Genomic DNA, 22,537 nt, shown 5'->3' on the forward strand with positions numbered 1-22,537 from the left:
ATTCAGCTGAGTAGATCCATGCTGGGCCCATTTTGGGATACGGTCTTTGTGTATAGGTTTTATGAATACTAAGGAGTTTGTTATGCATGTATAAAAGAAAAGTGGACCACACTAATGATGTTTCCCTTCTGAAACAAAAGCATTCCTTAATTTCTACAGCTTAGAATCCTCCAAGAAGGATGTTAACTACCTTATAATTACAAGCCCCCCTATTCATTTGAATATATTAGTAGGAGCAGCAGTGTTTTCGAGCTAAATACAGTAGAAATCCCATTCTTTGGTCTTTGACATTTAAACAACTAATAAATTGCAGTATAAAACAACACTAACAATAGTGTTCAATTAAGTTATCGATTAGTTTATGATTTAAAATGAATACAAATGCAATTTTCCTTTACTTCGTGATAATGATATTTTGCAGTATTCATTACTGTAATATACACCAGTACATACAGCAAATAATTTCTCCATATGTCATTAAATATGATCACATGAACAATTCTTATTAGACCACAGCTACTTGAAGAATTAGGTGACAAGACCTCCATCATATAAAACTCAAATATGAATTTGGCTTTGATGGTTTTTATAGAAAATTTGGCCATTAAATACTTTCAATGATTTTAATAATTTGACATTATTATATTGACATTATCTGCTATGAAATATAACACTCCTATGCCTTCGACACTCTCCAGGCTATTGCTGCCTCATACAGAGATACCATGTTTGCAGTGAAACAATTTATTAGAAGTTTTATTGTATCAAATGCTATTTTTGTAAAATGAAGCATTCTCCGATTGAGTCATTCAGATAGAATATGCAGAAATTTTGAATGGAATAAAACGTTATAAACAGTTCAGCAGTTAACCTCTGTGATCACATTATCATTTCTTCAAAAGATCACTGCTTTTTAGCTTTATAGAGGTAATAACAAATCAACAGAATGTTTGTATTTGGTTAATATTTCTATTTCCTAAACAGTCACTTTGAGTAAGACCCAAATGCTTTATTTTCCTTTAGAACGTCAACCATATTACTGAATCCTGTTAACCAAGCATGACTTTTCCAAAGGAACCTTAATGTTCAAATGGTCAGAGTATAAAAGGGAGTATAAAAAAGAGCAGAGGAAGTAGCATGCCAAAAAGATTTGCATTTCAACATTTATAAGTAACTTTTTAAGGTGCCTAAGGAGATCACAAATGCTAGTTCAGATATGGCTACTTAACCTAAGATTTATGAGTACTTCCTTAAATGAATCAGAAAAATTTAAAAATGAATGTGACTAAAGGAAATGTCTAGTTTGATATATCCCTCTCACAGATAATTGAACTTTGACCAACGTAATTAAATATGTGTCTTAAGTAGGTAAGTTCACATGACTAGCCAGGGGCAGAACTAGAACTGGATTTGCTGGGTCCATTTTCCTAGATTTGAAGTACTGTAATCTAAGATTCCCAAGTTGCAGTAAAATTTGAAGTGTATAATTGTCTTAAACTCTTAGATAATTATGACAAATTATAAAGCATATCATTCACAATACATATATTTTAGACATATATATGTGTGTATGTGTGTGTATGACTAATAAGTACCAGATAGAAATTTTGGAAATGTTGAACGAGAGAAGTAGGGAATTTGGAAGTTTTTGTTGCTCTTGCTGTTTTTTTGAAGTTTTTAATTGAAATCTTCTGAAAAAGAAAAGAATAATGTGTCTTCTTTGCATCTTTCCTTTTGATCCCCCAAACCTGAATTCAAATACATCTCGGTTTATCCATTCCCGGCAAATAACTTAAATGCTAGCAGTACTACCAGCCTCTTTTTCTTCCTCCCTTTGTTCCTTCCTAGACTACACTGAGTATGAAGTTATTAAGATATGGGTAATAAGCTTAGTCACATCCATGTAGTACACTATAAAGGATTCATTTTTCTCAGTGTCATTTGGGGAAGATGAAATTTATATCATATAAGTAAGTAAAGTGCATTATATTTTTTCATATTGTAACATAAAGATGGTACTGGGAAAACAATCTGTTTGGGTAGTGTGCAATTAAGGGGCCACTGTATTTTTTTTTAATGCTTTTTTGTGTTTGAATGAGGAAAACGAGGACATTTGGGGCCATTCTTCTAAGCCTTCACCATAGGCTTGATCTCTCTGAGGCAGAGATCTTCTCTTAGGTTCAGAAATCTGAAACAGCTAGTCAAACAACTTAAAGCAATTACTTGGTGTTGAATAGGAAAACCATCGCTATCACTATTTTGTCTACTGTACTGAATAGATTTGTTATATCATCTGGATACAGTCTAAAGCTCTCAAGCTTGTAAGTTACTTTTGAATTGTGTCTATACTTCTGAGAATACATTTGAATTAAAAATGTGACAGCCCCTCACTGGAATTGATTTTTACATTTTTTTCATCTTTTCTCCTCTTATGACATAGAATTTAAATTTTCAATTTTCTCTTTTGCCCTCTGTAATATTTGTACTTGAAATTAGAACATGTCGGAATAGAAAGGAACCCCAAGAGACTATTTTATTCAATACTTTTGCTGTAAAGTTGAGTAAACTGAAGCCTGGAGAGATTCTCAAACTGCCTAAAACAGCTCAATTGATTAGAAGACAGCTGAGATTAGAAACAGGGCCAGTTCCTACTCAAAAGAATTATTCCCATTTGACTTAGAAAGTTTCTAATGATTTTAATAGAAGGATGATTAGAACTTGAATATGTCTGAAATTACTACATAATGTTTTCCTTAAAAGTCCATAATATAGTGATTAGCACACATAATTTCTCAACATTTCTTGTATTATACTTTATTTTGCAAAGACCAATGTGAGATTTCTTAAATTCTCTTATTTTAATATAAACTCTTGTGTTATCAGATAACTTTGTAAGCAATTGTATATCATAATTCTTACTTCAATATTGATTTTAAAAGTTATATATTAACACCCAAATATAAGCCACATTTTATTTTAAAAATAATAAAAGTAAATTAGCCTTTGAACCCTTCTGCTGAGTACAGTGGACATGAGCTTTTTCAGTTATTTGATATGCTAGGTTATGGAAACAAGATAATTCTGGTCAAATGTTTCACTTTTCTTCTTGCATTGCCAATATTTCTACTTTCACTAACCACATCTTTTGCAACAAGTTCTAATCTCCCAGTTCACTCTGAGCTGTAGAGACCTGAACTCCAAAGATTCTACAGCCGTTAATCCCCAAAAGGAAGCACAACTGTTGATAGTGTGCATGCGGCAGAAAAAAAGTTGATTGACATGTGAAAATTCAGGACTTACCTTATAGTAATTAAGTCATCTTCCCATAATAAATAGGAAATATTTAATACAGTTTTACATTCTTTGACTCTGTAAGTTTCAAGAATTTGAGTTAAGGGGTGTTGTGATAAATGAATCTTCGATATTCTGGAGTTGTTTACTAAGACGTCACATACAAAAATAAGCATTGGAAAATGAAAAGAACTAGAATTGTTGAGGTCAGTGTAGTTTAAGAATCTAATAAAAGTAAATACATGTTAACAGTTGAATAGAAATGGGAGTAAATTCCCTAAAATATGAATCTAGTGAAGTAAACACATTTTCAGTGTTTATTAGCATTTGTCATTTTTACTGTTTAGTCAAGAAATTTTAAGTTAACTTCTAACTTCTTTAAATCCTAACCTCCAGTAAAAAAAAAAATGGAGAATAATTCTGAAGATGATACCCCAATGGAAAGTGAATTTATTCTCAGCATTATGCATCACATTAGTATTATTAATTTAGAGGGTGTCTGAATTTTAGCAGTCAGAATCAAGTGTAAAGTGAGTGGAGCAAACAAAAATTACACTATTAAAACCTAGGTGTAAAGGATAGCAAGGATAGCATGTGAGTTTTTAAAAAATGATCTATGGATTTAATACCATCAATATGTCCTTCTTAAACCTATCTTATATTGCAGTAAATTAGATATTTTGTTAAAAGCAAATACGTCACATGCAGTAGCCATGTAAATACTATATAAGGCCATCCAGATCTGACAAATGACATTATAATGGCATTTTGTTAATACTGTAAAGAATATATTGCTGAGTGCTTTCAAAATTACCTAATGTACAAAATTCTAGACTTAGTAGACAAAGAGTAACAACACACTGAAATTAAAGAAACAAAAAACTCAGGGAGAGATTCTGTATTGTTTTGTTTTGTTCTGTTTTGTTAAAAACCATATATTGAATTTAATTTTTAGTAAAGCAAACATTACATAATGCTTTAAAATTTTAAAAGTTGGGGATAAAAGTTTACATCCAAAAAGATGAATGGAAAATTGTGCTTTCAGACTGTAGAATAAGTTTTCTTACAGGGTTAACCATTTCATCTTGCCATTGGATACTGGGAATTTCATTTATGTAACGTGTATATGTGCAGTTCATATCCAGTTCCTGCAAAAATCTAAAACTGTGTGCTTCACTTCGCATAGCAAAGGCACCTATGTTATTCTCCCTTTTGAGCAAAAGTCTTGATCCAGTTTTCCTGCTGACGACGCTTTTTCCACTGCTGTGTCAATCACACCTTCTGCGTTGAGCAGTACAGTAAATCACAAGAGAAGGTGGTGGCGAATCCCTGCTCACACTGGAAGCAGCTCTGTGGACAATTCAAAGAAGCTCTGGACTGATCACAAGGGAAACCGAGCAGAACTGTGAAGCAGACGGACAGGAACAAAAGGCTATTCTGGTGTGAGGAGAAATCAGTCACTTCAGCTCCACAAGCAGATGCTGCTACTGGACTGACAAGTGGAACCTACTCCTGCTGGAGAAAGGTACAGTTTACCACTGGGGCAGACGCAGAGTTCATACACTGTCTGCCGAGAACTTGAGGAGCTGGGTGAAGAAGATGAGAAGGAGCCAGTTGGTAGATTTCCCAGCCTGATTGTCTCTGCATTTAAAAATATCTATGGGAAAAAAGAAACTGCATTTTAATTCATTTTAGAAATCTAAATTCCTCAGAGCATCGAGTAATCTACATTCCTCCTCAACATGGTCTAACAAGGAAGTCGACACAACAAACAGTTCTATGGTTTAGCTGCTATGCTTTGTGGAACAATCAAATTACATTCCTACAGTGTAGCCCGAAAGATCTGCAGCTATCTTCTCCTTTGGGAGACAGTGCATTCTGACAGAAAGCCTTCAATCTGAAAAAGCAATATCATACAATAAGCTTAAGGGGTCAACCCAGTTACTTAAACACCACAGAAAATTAATGATTTTAACAGAGTCTCTCAATTTAATTTCTTAACCATGCCTGGTGTACAGAATATGCAAAGAAATAAGGATGTCAGTGGAGATGACAGTACTGAACAGGGGGCAATTAATTTTTAAAAACCTCAGTTTATTTTATTGGACTATATTCCCATTTATATCATTTTTTTTTGAAAACTTTAAGTTCTGGGGTACCTATGCAGAACGTGCAGGTTCTTACATAGGTACACACGTGCCATGGTGGTTTGCTGCACCCATCAACCTGTCATCTACATTAGGTATTTCTCCTAATGCTATCCCTTCCCTAGCCCCCCACCCCCTGACAGGCCCTGGTGTGTGATGTTCCCCTCCCTGTGTCCATGTGTTCTCATTGTTCAACTCCCACTTACGAGTGAGAACATGCGGTGTTTGGTTTTCCGTTCTTGTGTCAGTTTGCTGAGAATGATGGTTTCCAGCTTCATCTATGTTCCTGCAAAGGACATGAACTCTTCCTTTTTTATGACTGCATAGTATTCCATGGTATATATATGCTACATTTTCTTTATCTAGTCTATCACTGATGGACATTTGGGTTGGTTCCAAGTCCCTGCTATTGTGAATAGTGCCACAATAAACTTACATGTGCATGTGTCTTAATAGTAGAATGATTTATAATCCTTTGGGTATATACCCAGTAATGGGATTGCTGGGGCAAATGGTACTTCTAGTTCTAGATCCTTGAGGAATCCCTACACTGACTTCTGGAGTGGTTTAACCAATTTACACTCCCACCAACAGTGTAAAAGCATTCCTATTTCTCCACATCCTCCCTGGCATCTGTTGTTTCCTGACTTTTGAATGACTGCCATTCTAACTTGCCTCAGATGGTATCTCATTGTGGTTTTGATTTGCGTTTCTCTAATGACCAGTGATGGAGAGCATTTTTGCATGTGTCTGTTGGCTGCATAAATACCTTCTTTTGAGACGTGTCTGTTCATATTCTTCGCTCACTTTTTGATGCAGTTGTTTGCTTTTTCCTGTAAATTTGTTTAAGTTCTTCGTAGGTTCTGGATATTAGCACTTTGTCAGATGGGTAGAATGAAAAAATTTTCTCCCATTCTGTAGGTTGCCTGTTCACTCTGATGACAGTTTCTTTTGCTGTGCAGAAGGTTTTTAGTTTAATTAGATCCCATTTGTCTATTTTGGCTTTTGTTGCCATTGCTTTTGGTGTGTTAGTTATAAAGTCTCTGCCCATGCTTATGTACCGAATGATATTGACTAAGTTTTCTTCTAGGGTTTTTACGGTTTTAGGTCTTACATTTAAGTCTTTAATCCATCTTGAGTTAATTTTTGTATAAGGTATAAGGGAGGGATCCAGGATCAGCTTTCTCCATATGGCTAGGCAGTTTTCCCAACACCATTGATTAAATAGGGAATCCTTTTCCCACTGCTTGTTTTTGTCAGGTTTATCAAAGATAAGGTGGTTGTATGGTTGTAGATGTGTGGTGTTATTTATGAGACCTCTGTTCTGTTCAATTGGTCTATAGATCAGTTTTGGTACCAGTACCATGCTGTTTTGGTTCCTGTAGCCTTGTATTATAGTTTGAAGTCAGGTAGCATGATGCCTCCAGCTTTGTTCTTTTTGCTTAGGATTGTCTTCATTATGTGGGCTCTTTTTTGGTTCCACATGAAATTTAAAGTAGCTTTTTACAATTCGGTGAAGAATGTCAATGGTAGCTTGATAGGAATAGCCCTGAATCTATAAATTACTTTGGGGAGTATGGCCATTTTCACGATATTTTTTAATACTCATAAAAGTGTGTGGACTCTTAATCCAAAAGATATACTAAGTAGCTGATATGGTTTGGCTGTGTCCCCGCCCAAACCTCATCTTGAATTGTAACTCCCATAACTCCCATGTATTGTGGGAGGGATCCAGTGGGAAATAATCAAATCATGGGGGCAGTTTCCCCCATACTGTTCTCAGGGTAGTGAACAAGTCTGACAAGATCTGATGGTTTTATAAGGGGAAACCCCTTTCACTTGGTTCTCTCATTCTCTCTTGCCTGCCACCATGTAAGATGTGCCTTTTGCCTTCTGCCCTGATTGTGAGGCCTCCCCAGCCTCGTGGAAGTGTTAATACATTAAACATCTTTTTCTTTATAAATTACCCACTCTCGGGTATGTCTTTGTCAGCAATGTAAAAACGAACTAATACGGTAGCTAATCAGCATGATGAACAATATATAAGTATTTTCTGTAATTAGATTTGAAGTCTCCATGAAACATATTACCTACGTTCAATATCTCTTTGCTAAAAATGCTTTATTCTAAATCATGGACTCACCACTTTGAGGGACAGTGATCGTATGGCTCTGACATGCATGGAGAAAGTTCTAGAAAAAACAACCACCAAAAAAACCAGATCTTGAATTTGACAAAGAGACAACTCTGTCCAGCTGTTTCTTGTTTCCATTGTTATATAGCTAATGATTGCCTGAAGGGTATCCCTAAATTGACAGGAGTAGGAGAGAATATTCTGCTTTCTCTATCTTTGCCCTCCCTCATCTAAGTTCCATTTGTTTTGTACTAGGATTCCTGTAATAGTCTCCTACCTGACCTCACGGTGGCCCATTTTTGTCCTCCTATCATTGATTTTACACATTCCTAGAGTGAACTTTTAAGAAATGCAAATCAAATCTTGCTGCACTTCTCAAAACACTCTGATGTCATCCCCCACACTTCAATTGGATCCTGATGTCTTTCCATGGCCCAAAGGCCCTATGTACATGATCTGATCTGTCTCTCTAACATCATTTCCTGTAATTCTTCCTCTTGCTCCAGCTCTTTCATTTTCTCAAAAATGGCAAAAAACACTATGGTCTCACAGCATTTTTTACTATTTCCTCAAACTGAAATACTTTTCTCCAGAGACTTAGTGAGTGGGGGGAGATATTAACTGAGTGGTTGTGAAATATGGATGGGAGGGAGATTTCCACTTTTTTCATGCATTATAAATTTCTGAACTATAAGACTGTATCGCACACTACAATTAAGCCAGAAAAAGAATTCATTATCATACATATATATATTTTAGGTTAATTTGGGTGCAAACAAATTTGATCCAATTCTCCCAAAGTTCACCGCCTTGGAAATAACTTTTCTAAACACCCTACTTTCTTCTCTTATTAACAGGTATACTTTTCTCTATAGTAAAAATCCATTTGTAATGTTATGTTACATTTGTATTCATTCATTGTTTGTTTCTTCTACTTACAATAAGATCCATGAGGCTATGGCCTGTATTTGGTTCATCCATTTAGTATAGGGCATGGAATTGTAAAGTGCATGAATTACATGATGCTTTTTCTTCACCTTGAACACATCTCTCCCCTCTAGGTTACAAATACACCCTCCAACAAAGCCCAGTTCATCTCTTTTCTCCTCCATATACCTTTCCCTGATGCCCCAAAATAGAAAAGCCCTTTTTTCAAAAAGATTTTTTAAGTTATACTTTAAGTTCTGGGGTACATGTGCAGAACATGCAGGTTTGTTACATAGGTAATCATCTGCCATGGTGGTTTGCTGCACCCATCAACCCACCATCTACATTAGGTATTTGTCCTAATGCTATCCCTTCCCTACCCGCCCTACGCCAGAGAGGACCCAAATGTGATGTTCCCCTCCGTGTGTCCATGTGTTCTCACTGTTCGACTCCCACTTATAAGAATATGCAGTGTTTGGTTTTCTGTTCTTGTGTTAGTTTGCTGAGAATGATGGTTTCCAGCATCATCCATATCCCTGCAAAGGAGATGAATTCATCCGTTTTATGGCTGTGCAGTATTCCATAGTGTATATGTGCCACATTTTCTTTATCGAGTCTGTTATTGATGGATATTTGGGTTGATGCCAAGTCTCTGCTATTGTGAATAGTGCCACAATAAACATACGTGTGCATGTGTCTTTATAGCAGCATGATTTATAATCCCTTGGGTATATACCCAGTAGTGGGATGGCTGGGTCATATGATATTTCTAGTTTACAGTCCCACCAACAGTGTAAAAGTGTTCACATATGGTAAACTAGTTTACAGTCCAAACAGTGTAAAAGTGTTCCTATTTCTCCACATCCTCTCCAACATCTGTTGTTTCCTGACTTTTTAATGATCACCATTCTAACTGGCCTGAGATGATGTCTCATTGTGGTTTTGATTTGCATTTCTCTAATGACCAATGATGAAGAGTTTTCTCATGTGTTTGTTGGCTGCATAAATATCTTCTTTTTATTATTATTATTATACTTTAAGATGTAGGGTACATGTGCATAACGTGCAGGTTTGTTACATATGTATACTTGTGCCATGTTGGTGTGCTGCACCCATCAACTCGTCATTTACATCAGGTATAACTCCCAATGCAATCCCTCCCCCCTCCTCATAATAGGTCCCGGTGTGTGATGTTCCCCTTCCCGAGTCCAAATGATCTCATTGTTCAATTCCCACCTATGAGTGAGAACATGCGGTGTTTGGTTTTCTGTTCTTGCAATAGTTTGCTGAGAGTGATGGTTTCCAGCTGCATCCATGTCCCTACAAAGGACACAAACTCATCCTTTTTTATGGCTGCATAGTATTCCATGGTGTATATGTGCCACATTTTCTTAATCCGGTCTATCACTGATGGATATTTGGGTTGATTCCAAGTCTCTGCTATTGTGAACAGTGCCACAGTAAACATACGTTTGCATGTGTCTTTATAGCAGCATGATTTATAGTCCTTTGGGTATATACCCAGTAATGGGATGGCTGGTCATATGGTATTTCTAGTTCTAGATCCTTGAGGAATCACCATACTGTTTTCCACAATGGTTGAACTAGTTTACAGTCCCACCAACAGTGTAAAAGTGTTCCTATTTCTCCACATCCTCTCCAGCACCTGTTGTTTCCTGACTTTTTAATGATTGCCATTCTAACTGGTGTGAGATGGTATCTCATTGTGGTTTTGATTTGCATTTCTCTGATGGCCAGTGATGATGAGCATTTTTTCATGTGTCTGTTGGCTGTATACATGTCTTCTTTTGAGAAATGTCTGTTCATATCCTTTGCCCACTTTTTGATGGGGTTGTTTTTTTCTTGTAAATTTGTTTGAGTTCTTTGTAGGTTCTGGATATTAGCCCTTTGTCAGATGAGTAGATTGCAAAAATTTTCTCCCATTCTGTAGGTTGCCTGTTCACTCTGATGGTAGTTTCTTTTGCTGTGCAGAAACTCTTTAATTTAATTAGATCCCATATGTCAATTTGGGCTTCTGCTGCCATTGCTTTTGGTGTTTTAGACATGAAGTCCTTGCCCATGCCTATGTCCTGAATGGTATTACTTAGGTTTTCTTCTAGGGTTTTTATGGTGTTATGTCTAACATTTAAGTCTCTAATCCATCTTGAATTAATTTTCATATAAGGAGTAAGGAAAGGATCCAGTTTCAGGTTTCTACTTATGGCTAGTGAATTTTCCCAGCACCATTTATTAAATAGGGAATCCTTTCCCCATTTCTTGTTTATCTCAGGTTTGTCAAAGATCAGATGGCTGTAGATGTGTGGGATTATTTCTGAGGACTCTGTTCTGTTCCATTGGTCTATATCTCTGTTTTGGTACCAGTACCATGCTGTTTTGGTTACTGTGGCCTTGTAGTGTAGTTTGAAGTCAGGTAGCTTGATGCCTCCAGCTTTGTTCTTTTGCTTAGGATTGTCTTGGCAATGTGGGCTCTTTTTTGATTCCATATGACCTTTAAAGCAGTTTTTTCCAATTCTGTGAAGAAAGTCATTGGTAGCTTGATGGGGATGGCATTGCATCTGTAAATTACCTGGGGCACTATGGCCATTTTCACAATATGATTCTTCCTATCCATGAGCATGGTATGTTCTTCCATTTGTTTGTGTCCTCTTATTTCACTGAGCAGTGGTTTGTAGTTCTCCTTGAAGAGGTCCTTTACATCCCTTGTAAGTTGGATTCCTAGGTATTTTATTCTCTTTGAAGCAATTGTGAATGGAAGTTCATTCCTGATTTGGCTCTCTGTTTGTCTGTTACTGGTGTGTAAGAATGCTTCTGATTTTTGCACATTAATTTTGCATTCTGAGACTTTGCTGAAGTTGCTTATCAGCTTAAGGAGATTTTGGGCTGAGGATGGGGTTTTCAAAATATACAATCATGTCATCTGCAAACAGGGACAATTTGACTTCTTTTCCTAACTGAATACCCTTTATTTCTTTCTCTTGCCTAATTTCCCTAGCCAGAACTTCCAGCACTATGTTGAATAGGAGTGGTGAGAGAGGGCATCCCTGTCCTGTGCCAGTTTTCAAAGGGAATTTTTCCAGTTTTTGCCCATTCAGTATGATACTGGCTGTGGGTTTGTCATAAATAGCTCTAATTATTTTGAGATACATTCCATCAATACCGAATTTATTCAGAGTTTTTAGCATGAAGGGCTGTTGAATTTTGTCAAAGGCCTTTTCTGCATCTATTGAGATAATCAAATATCTTCTTCTGCGAAGTGTCTGTTCATATCCTTTGCCCACTTTTTAATGGGTTTTTTTCTTGTAAATTTGTTTAAGTTCTTTCTAGATTCTGAATATTAGCCCTTTGTCAGATCGATACATTGCACAAATCTTCTCCCATTCTGCAGGTTGCCTGTTCACTCTGATGATAGTTTCTTTTGCTCTGCAGAAGCTCTTTAGTTTAATTAGATCCCATTTGTCAATATTGGATACCATTTGTCAATATTGGCTTTTGTTGCCATTGCTTTTGGTGTTTTAGTCATGAAGTCTTTGCCCATGCCTATGTCAAGAATGACATTGCCTAAGTTTTCTTTTAGGGTTTTATGGTTTTAGGTCTTATGTTTAAGTCTTTAATCCATCTTGAGTTAATTTTTGTATAAGGTGTAAGGAAGGGATCCAGGTTCAGTTTTCTGCATATGGCTAGCCATTTTTCCCAACACCATTTATTAAATAGGGAATCCTTTCCCCATTGCTTGTTTTTGTCAGGTTTGTGGAAGTTCAGATGGTTGTAGATGTGTGGCATTATTTCTGAGGCCACTGTTCTGTTCCATTGGTCTATATATCTGTTTTGGTACCAGTACCATGCTGTGTTGGTTCCTGTAGCCTTGTGTTATAGTTTGAAGTCAGGCAGCATGATGCCTCCAGCTTTGTTCTTTTTGCTTAGGATTGTCTTGGCTATGCAGGCTTTTTTGGTTCCATAAAAAGTTTAAAGTCGCTTTTTCCAATTCTGTGAAGAATATCAATGGCAGCTTGATGGGGATAGCATTGAATCTATAAATTACTTTGGGCAGTATGGCCATTTTCACAATAATGATTCTTCTTATCCATGAGCATGGAATGTTTTTCCATTTGTTTGTGTCCTCTCTTATTTCCTTGAGCAGGGGCTTGTAGTTCTCCTCGAAGAGGTGCTTCACATCCCTTTTACGTTTTAAACCTAGGTATTTCATTCTCTTTGTAGCACTTGTGAATGGGAGTTGACTCATGATTTGGCTTTCTGCTTGTCTGTTATTGGTGTATAAGAATGCTTGTGATGTTTGCACATTGATTTTGTATCCTGAGACTTGGCTGGAGTTGCTTATCAGCTTAAGGAGATTTTGGGTTGAGATGATGGGGTTTTCTAAATATACAATCATGACATCTGCAAACAGGGACAATTTGACTTCCTCTTTTCCTAATTGAATACCCTTTATTTCTTTCTCCTGCCTGATTGCCCTGGCCAGAACTTCCAACTCTATATTGAATAGGAGTGGTGAGAGAGAACAGCCCTGTCTTGTGCCAGTTATCAAAGGGAATGCTTCTAGTTTTTGCCCATTCAGTATGATATTGGCTGTGGGTTTGTCATAAATAGCTCATATTTTGAGATACATTCCATCAATACCTAGTTTACTGACAGTTTTTAGCATGAAGGGGTGTTGAATTTTCCTAAAGGTCTTTTCTGCATCTATTGAGATATTCGTGGTTTTTATGATTGGTTCTGTTTATGTGATGGATTACTTTTATTGATTTGTGTATGTTGAACCAGCCTTGCATCCCAGGGATGAAGCTGTCTTGATTGTGGTGGATAAGCTTTTTGTTGTGTTGCTGGATTCAGTTTGCCAGTATTTTATGTGGATTTTCAAATCTATGTTCATCAGGGATGTTGGCCTAAAATTTTGTTGTTGTTGTTGTGTTTCTGCCAGGTTTTGCTATCAGGATGATGCTGGCCTCATGAAATGAGTTAGGGAGGATTCCCTTTTTCTATGGTTTGGAAGAGTTTGAGGAGGGATGGTACAGCTCCTCTTTGTACCTCTGGTAGAATTTGGCTGTATATCCGTCTGGTCCAGGACTTTTTTAGGTTGGTAGGCTATTAATTATTGCCTCAATTTCAGAATTGTTATTGGTCTATTTAGGTATTCGACTTCTTCCTGGTGTAGTCTTGGGAAGGTGTATGTGTTCAGCAATTTATCCATTTCTTCTAGATTTTCTAATTTATTTGTTTTGAGGTGTTTATAGCATTCTGTGGTAGTAGTCTGTATTACTGTGGGATCGGTGGTGATATCCCCTTTCTCATTTTTTATTGCATCTATTTGATTCTTCTCTCTTTATTAGTCTGGCTAGAGGTCTATTCTGTTGATCTTTTCAAAAAACCACCTCCTGGATTCATTGATTTTTTTGAAGGGTTTTTTGTGTGTGTGTGTCTCTATCTCCTTCAGTTCTGCTCTGATCTTAGTTATTTCTTGTCTTCTGCTAGCTTTTGAATTTGTTTATTCTTGCATCTCTAGTTCTTTTAGTTGTGATGTTAGGGTGTCAATTTTAGATCTTTCCTGCTTTCTCTTGTGGGTATTTAGTGCTATAAATGTCCCTCTAAACAGTGCTTTATGTGTGTCCCAGAGATTCGTTGTATCTTTGTGCTTATTGGTTTCAAAGAACATCTTTATTTCTGCTTTCATTTTGTGATTTACTTAGTAGTCATTCAGGAGCAGGTTGTTCAGTTTCTATATAGTTGTGTGGTTTTGAGTGAGTTTCTTAATCCTGAGTTCAAATTTGATTGCACTGTGGTCTGAGAGACTGTTATGATTTCCATTCTTTTGCATTTGCTGAGGAGTGTTTTACTTCCACTTATGTGGTCAATTTTAGAATAAGTGAAATGTGGTGCTGAGAAGAATGTATATTCTGTTGATTTGGGGTGGAGAGTTCTGTAGATGTTTATTAGGTCTCTTTGGTCCAGAGCTGAATTCATGTCCTGGATATCCTTGTCAATTTTTTGTCTTGTTGATCTGTCTAATATTGACAGTGGGGTGTTAAAGTTTCTCACTATTATTGTGTGGTAGTCTAAGTCTCTTTGTTGGTCTCTAAGGACATGCTTTATGAATCTCGGTGCTCCTGTATTGGGTGCATATATATTGAGGATCGTTAGATCTTCTTGTTTCTTTGATCCCTTTACAATTATGTAATGACCTTCTTTGTCTCTTTTGATCTTTGTTGGTTTAAAGTCTGTTTTATCAGAGACTAGGATTGCAACCCCTGCTTTTTTATTTGACTCTCCCATTGCAGTTTATTTTAAATACCTTATTCTGCGATCACTTAATGTGGTATTTTATAGCCATATTCACATCTTACTTTCCCTGCTAAATACATCCTACTCAAATATAAAATATTGAATTTTTAGTAATTCCTACCATGTTTAACCCTGCACATGCACCTACTTCAATAAACGAATACATTCTAAAACAAATGAATGGCTGCATTTATCAACAGTGTTCAAAGTTAAAAAGCATGATTACAGCTTGTGTTTATTGGTATCAATTGTTGAAATATATTACCCCATAGTTACTTCTGTGTTAAGTGATAGGAAAGCAAAGAGAAAGATGTGAAAGCAAGAAGTGCATAAAACTAAGCAAACAACAACAAAAACCCAAGACAATACATTTTTGGGGTATGGATGATTTCTTCCTGTGTTATACTTGGGGTTCTCTTCTCCCCAGGGAATGCAAGATGATTCCTTTTATTGACTGAGTGGAAGAGGAAGTGGGCTTGTGTAGTTCAGTCTCTTTACCTTACAACTTTTCAGGAGCTAGCATGTGTGCAGAGGAAAGGCATCCTCAAGCTTTGAAAATGCCGAAAGTATTATAGGGGCAAGCTTTGAGACTGTGGGGTTTAAGTCTACAGGTTTGGAGTTAAGTTCACCTTGAAGAAATATTAAAAGCTGGTGTTTCGGATAAGAAACCTTGAGACATACACAGTTAAGGAGGGAGATATGAAAATCTAATGGAGATGTGGAGAAGAGGGCTCACGTGGGATTGATCAGATGACTGTAAGAGTAAGTAAGGCTTGCAGGTGACACCTTAGAATCAAGCATGAACTATGGAGGCCTCATCAATGGAGTAAACCTTGAAGTACTCAAGCCTTACGACGAGTAGCTTGCTTCAGCATAGCCATAATGGTGTTCTCCGGCTCTCCTATCCATTTAGGGGCTGCTTTAGATTGTATTTGGCTATATTACAATGCTTACAATTCCATACGTTTCTGAGATCCAAACCATAGCTCCAACCATATAAAAGAGTCATTTTTTATAATGGATAAATTCATTCATATGAAGTCCTCAGAAAGAGAAAATGATACTGTCTTGGCTTGACATAGAGGTGTAAGTCATAAGATTAAACGGGCTGTTATATATTGATTCTTTTCAACATAGCATTCCTGCACCTACCTAGATTTGTGCAGCATGGATGAACTTCATCATATCTTTTTCTGTTCTGCTAGGGCAGTGAGGCTGTTCACTTTCCAACTTCTAAAATTGATATTGCTCTTCAATATTGTCTTATAAACCACATAATCCATTGGTTCTGGAACTCTTCCCTGAACTCAAAATCACACCCCTGAGCTCTTAAGTCACAGTCCAGTGTCTTTCCTCTACCAAGAATTCATTTATCCTTCTGTCACCTGTTGAAATCTGGCCCAGGACTCACAAAGGGTATCTTAATTTTCAAAACAAAAAATTGTTTTCGGCCAGGTGTGGTGACTCACGCCTGTAATTCCAGCACTTTGGGAGGCCAAGGCGGGAAGATCACGAGGTCAGGAGTTCGAGACCACCCCAACCAACATGGCGACACCCTGTCTCTACTAAAAGTACAAAAATTAGCCAGGCGTGGTGGCAGGTGCCTGTAATCCCAGCTACTATGGAGGCTGAGGCAGGAGAATCGCTTGAACCCAGGAGGTGGAGGTTGCAGTGAGCCGAGATCATGCCACTACACTCCAGCCTGGGTGACAGCAGTGAGACTCCGTCTCAAAAAAAAATGCTTTATTATTTTTCTGTGATCTTGTGGTATATATGCTGTTATTATATTACATATGCCATTATACCACTTACAATATTCTCCATACAATTACAATTTATGTTGGTTTCCAGACTGAGTCTGAAATACTTTACAATACAATGTCTGAAATGACTCTGAATTTTCAACAGTGCAGAATTTTACATACCATTTCATTCTTCTACATTTCATCCATCATTTTAGATACCTCAATACCATGACTGATACTAAGTAGTTTAAAAACTATCTAAGGATAAGGACATTATATCCCTCTATATTGTTTATTATATCCCTCTATATTGTTTAGTAAATGATATTTCTTCATAGGAAAAAGACATGCTGTTTTAAGCGCTGTGCCTTTCTGTACTTTTATTTTGTTACTATAAAAAAAATCCACAGATGAAAACCTATGGCTATGATATATTTACAATATAATACTCATTTGACAATGAAGTTATAATATATAATTGAATCAAAGGACTCTGCTGATACAGTGAATAAAAGAACATATGTAAATGATTCTTATATGGTACAAAATAGATATTAATAATAATATTATGAGCGATTTGAATGAAACAGTTACCATTATCAAAGCAACTTTTTTTTTTTTTTTTTTTTTTTGAGGCAGAGTCTCGCTCTGTCACCCAGGTTGGAGTGCAGTGGTGCGATCTCGGCTCACTGCAAGCTTCGCCTCCCAGGTTCATGCCATTCTCCTGCCTCAGCCTCCCGAGTAGCTGGGACTACAGGCGCCTGCCACCTCGCCCGGCTAGTTTTTTGTGTATTTTTTTAGTAGAGACGGGGTTTCACCGTGTTAGCCAGGATGGTCTGGATCTCCTGACCTCGTGATCCGCCCGCCTCGGCCTCCCAAAGTGCTGGATTACAGGCTTGAGCCACCGCACCCAGCCCAAAGCAACTCTTTAAAAAGAATGCAAGCTGTTGAAGAAAGACTTCCATCCTGCTGTGTTAGAAAAGGATTGTGGTCTACGACTGTAGTGGAAAGAAACCCTGACAGAATATATTAATATATTTTCAAAATATTATACATTAGATTGCTAGATCATTTATGTTGTAATATCTGCTAAGACTCTAATATGGTCCTACCAGTAAATCTACTTTTAAAAAGGAAGCAAAATGTATAGTTAAAATTCATCTTGAATTAATAACTGAGATAATGGTATAAAGATAAAAAAAAGGAATATTCCTTCTGCCTGTAGAAAATGATGACCTCATCGTTATAGCTGAAGAGGACTGAAATACTCCAGAACATGCCTTTCAACTTCTCCTTTCATTCTTTTTCTTCTCATAATTTAACCTTTGTGGGCTCATAATTATATAAATAACACAAGAGGAAAATAAAATGTATTTTCTACTAAGGGAATGTATCGGTAGGAAAAGCAATACAACAGATTTAGACCATCAAGAACATTCAAAATTGTAGTAAAAATATACAGACTAGCATATGAATCATGTATGAGCATTTAAAATAACTAAGGTAGAATTGAAAATGAACAGGCATGAAAGCATTTGCCAAGATGTCCAGATTTAAAAAAAAAAAAAAATAAGATGAGAATGCTAAAAATTAAAAACATAATCACTAAAGCTCAATGTATGGATAAAATAAGAGATTAGATACTGGGGAGAACCCTGAAAATACAGACCTGAAAAAGAAATAGAAACTGGGAAGGAGAGGGTAAGAGATGTGGGAGGTGTGAAAATGCAAAGTTATGTCTTCAGAGTTTCAGAAAGAGATCATAGAAAATTGAGGAGTGGTTATCTGAAGAAATAATGCAAATTTCCAGAATTGATTAAAATGTGATTCTGCAGATACAGCAATTACGGTAAATAAAATGCATGTATACTTATGACTTTATAGTGGAAGTATAGTGGAAGAGTAGAACACCAAAGACAAAGTATTATTTAAAGCAGACAGTAAGAGAAAAAAATAACGTCTACAGGAGTAGCAACAAGATTTAAAGGAAATGCTTGGGGAATAAAGATAATATAAAATAAAAATATTAATGTGTACATCCTTATCCAGGAAATTTATTCAACCTAAATTGATGAAATGATAATTTATAAACAGTAAAACTTTTGTTTTCCTTTTAGATAAATAAGGTACTCTATGTAAACAAACAACCAAAGTGCTTTCTGGAAGAACTTTCTGAGTAACAAGATATAACAAGAATTTAAAAAGGACTGTCATTGTTCTTGACATTATCTTGTATTTTCAAAATGGGCAGATAAGTATAATTAATATCAAGTTTTTAGATGTCCCATTTATAATTGACTTGTGACGGAATATCTTTCAGTAGAAAATAAATGGAGTTGTAACTTAGTAACATTGTTACCAAATTTCATATTCAAGAAATATTAAATTCATATCCAAGAAGTATATATTGTATAATTTAAACTTTTGCACAAAGCACTTCTTTATGCTTCCCCTGGAACCATATACGTATAATTTAATGCCATGTACCCTCAGCAGTAAAGGGCAAGGGTCGACCTTTCTGGGACTCACCTCCCCTTCTGTAGATTGCAAATGGAGCTCCTTCCTGCAGGTGGCCTTGAAGTCTCCTGCAGCAGCACTCACCTGGACCCCACGAGGAGCTTCCATGATCAAGGATCTGGTGGGTGATTCAAGCCTAAGGGGAAAAAAAAAAAAATCATTCATAGAAAAAAGAAAATTTTTGATAAACTAGAAGACAACATTAGTCAACTTAAAACAACAACCAGAAAAACATACAGACCAGACAGGAATAAAGGAAGTTAGGCAAAGCCAAAATGAGTTTTATAACAATTTTTGATTGACTTATCTATTTTTGGCTCTTTATAAAAATCTACATTTATTCACATCAAGTATTGACTCTCACCAATTTGCTTATGGTTTCTTTTGCTGTTTGAAAGGTAGGGTGTGATAAGTATACTTGCTAAAATTTTGGATAACTCACTAATATTAATGACGGAGGTTCAATTAAAAGAGTACTACAGTTTAGGATGTTGATATATGTATTCCTCAATAAAGAGTCCCTGTCTTGTAAACATGAATGTGTTAATGAAAATCGTTAATATTGCAAACTTTCAGGCATGCACAAAATATTATGTACTTGACACCTCTAGAAACTGATTAAAAGAATGAAATAAGACATTTTCTACATCAACTAACTCTGATGGCCCCGTGAAATGTCCACAGAATGAGTGACATTAGTCTGGGAAAGAAAAATCAATAGGAGGGTAATATACAAGTATAAATGTGATGGAAGGTTGGCTACATAAATTATGAGGGCAAAAAAACAAGTGTTTTATACAGTCATGCCTACAGAAAGAGAGTTGGGAAGCAATTTTCAAATTATCTTCAAATATGACACTAGAGAAAAAGCAAAAATGACACAATACAGGAACTAGAATACAGTGGTAAAAAGTGCTACTATAAGAAGAGGTAGGATCCATGCATTGGTCTTTTTAGATCAGCTTTCTGCCTTGGGGATGCAACTGCCTGTGATCCCCTTGACCACGGGAGTTTAAGAGGAGGGTCCCCTCAGGCTCATATTCACAGTTATCCAGCACAACTGGTTTTGTTTTCGGTTTCTGAGGCAATGAATTCAGAGTGGTTTTGCAGAAAGAACCACATCAAATGGTTAGGTCTCTGGAGTTCAGTTCCCTCTCGGCAGGAAAATCAAACTTAAAAGCTTAAAAGTGATATGGAAGGAGCAGCACCAGCATTTAGAAGTGGTTTCAACACTTTCGTTTTCTCTTGCAACTTTAAAATTTTAATCCCTATGGGCCATTTGGAGATCTATCCTCATATAATCCCTGGAGGGGAGAGGTTTTGAATATATCTATTTTTAATAAACGTTTGTATTTTTTTTTATTAAACAGAACTCCCCGTATTTTCCATAGAAGATTTGATTTCCACAGAATATTTGAAAACTTGAAGACAATCACTCATAATCCCACTACTTATACAATTTACTATTAGCATTTTACACACAGTATCTAAATGTCAACATTTGAATGTTAAAATGTACTTTTTATCACTGATTTTTCCCTGATACATAACCCTTCTAGAACTACACAGACTCTTAGCAACACAGTATCAACAATTAAATGTTGTCCCATGGCTGGGCGCGGTGGCTCACGCCTGTAATCCCAGCACTTTGGGAGGCCAAGCGTAGTGGCGGGCGCCTGTAGTCCCAGCTACTCCGGAGGCTGAGGCAGGAGAATGGCGTGAACCAGGAAGGTGGAGCTTGCAGCGAGCAGAGATCACGCCACTGCACTCCAGTCTGGGCAACAGTGCGAGACTCTCAAAAAAAAAAAAAAAAAAAAAAAAAAAGGTGTCCCACTTCTCTCTTGTATGGAAATTCTCCCGTTCACTGAGGAGGGTTTCACGGACTTATTTATATTATAGTAGAAGTTTTCAATTAAACTGTTCATGTTATTATGAAATATTCTCTGGAAAAGCCTGTTGAAAAGGGAAACCTAAGTTTATTGGCACTACTTGTGGATTTCTATGTAAATAGTCAGTGGAATTAGTGAATTATAATTGTATTCATGTGGAAAGCATTACAGCAAATATAGTAGTGAGTTTCAGACTGGCTTTCACAGTGGGTAGGTAGTAGTATGGCAGAGAGAAGGATTAATGTTTAACTCAAGTCCCTCTGCCACCTGGTTTTTCAAAGCATTCTGTTTTTCCTGGTGTTTATATACCAAAGATGCAACAAGATACTGTTTCTAAGGTGTTATGCAACTATCAAATTTAAAAAGTCTGTGGCCTAAATCTCTAGAAGAATTATCAACATTCAGAAAAAAGAATTCAGACTTTAAAAGAATTCAGACTTTAAAACCACCTAAGTTGCAAGAATGCAATTGTTAAGTATTAAGCAGAACTTAAACATCAGAAGAAACAAAAAGAAAGGGAGGGAAAAGGAAAGGAAAAAAAACAAATACACTACTTTATCATAATGTTCTTCTCATAGGTAGAAGAAAACCAGCAAAGCGATCTACCCCTTTATTGAGGAAATGTGTCAGACAACATCCTGACTGCTTAATAGAGTTTTTTTCCTTGATAGAGTTTTTTTCCTTGAATATATTAATGATGTATATTAGAGCTATGTGTTTCTAGAGATTAACTTGGAGCCTGCAAACCTTAATATTTCTGTGATAAGGTGTATTTTTGCAAGAATGAGAATTATGAAAAGATGCCAAATATATGATTAACTATTAATTCATTTTACAGAATCCAAGTGCAGATTATTTTCTTATTCTGTACTTAATGGATTTCAGATCCAAAAATAAATCTTTAGGAAATTGGCACTGTATAATTAATTTCATCACTTTTTACCATAGGTACAGAAACTCTTCAAACTGTAGCAACTTAACTATATATTAATGTTAGAAATAAAAAAGAGTGAACATTGGGCTGTTGTGGGCAAATTTACTATTATGTCTTTGTTAACTATTTAACATATATTGTTTAGCCTTTTAAAATATAGACTCCATAGTACAAAACAGTATCATCTTATCTAAAAAAAAAAAAAAAAATCAAAGAAAATCCACACAGTTTTAAAATGCACATGAAAACCAGCACAGAACTTGAGAAATACTAGACACTCATCAAACATCTGCTGAATAAATAAGTCATAGAAATCCACCACATTTCTTCACCAAAATATTATTATTCTATTGATATAATAAACTTTTGAAATTTTTTCTTTTCTGAAGTCTAAATCAAAGAAAACATGGCTACCTACTCCCTAAATTAACAGTTTATTGACTTGGCCAACCAATGAAACCATGTTGATTAGAGCTAGGCATCAAGTAACAGTACTTACTTCTCTGAAAGGAAAACTGTCAGCAAGGCTTGTAAAGTTTTTCTCAAACACCCTGCTTTTAATGTTCATTACACAAATAAATAATTGAATACCTACATAATTACTCGACTTTGCTTCTGTTTCAGCTTGGAAATTTAGT

General features: G+C 36.2%; 1 non-coding gene across 1 annotated transcript; it reads right to left on the reverse strand.

Moving 5' to 3' along the window:
• Window positions 1–342: 342 nt before the first annotated feature.
• SGCZ (sarcoglycan zeta) lies at window positions 343–19,212 on the reverse strand. Its single transcript, XR_013396872.1, has 2 exons — window positions 19,089–19,212; window positions 343–4,948 (listed from the first exon to the last, which is right to left on the reverse strand). It is a non-coding gene; the product is annotated as a sarcoglycan zeta (transcript).
• Between the last annotated feature and the right edge of the window lie 3,325 nt (window positions 19,213–22,537).

This window comes from Macaca mulatta, chromosome 8, assembly GCF_049350105.2.
Source record: "Macaca mulatta isolate MMU2019108-1 chromosome 8, T2T-MMU8v2.0, whole genome shotgun sequence".
Classification (NCBI taxonomy): Eukaryota; Metazoa; Chordata; class Mammalia; order Primates; family Cercopithecidae; genus Macaca; species Macaca mulatta.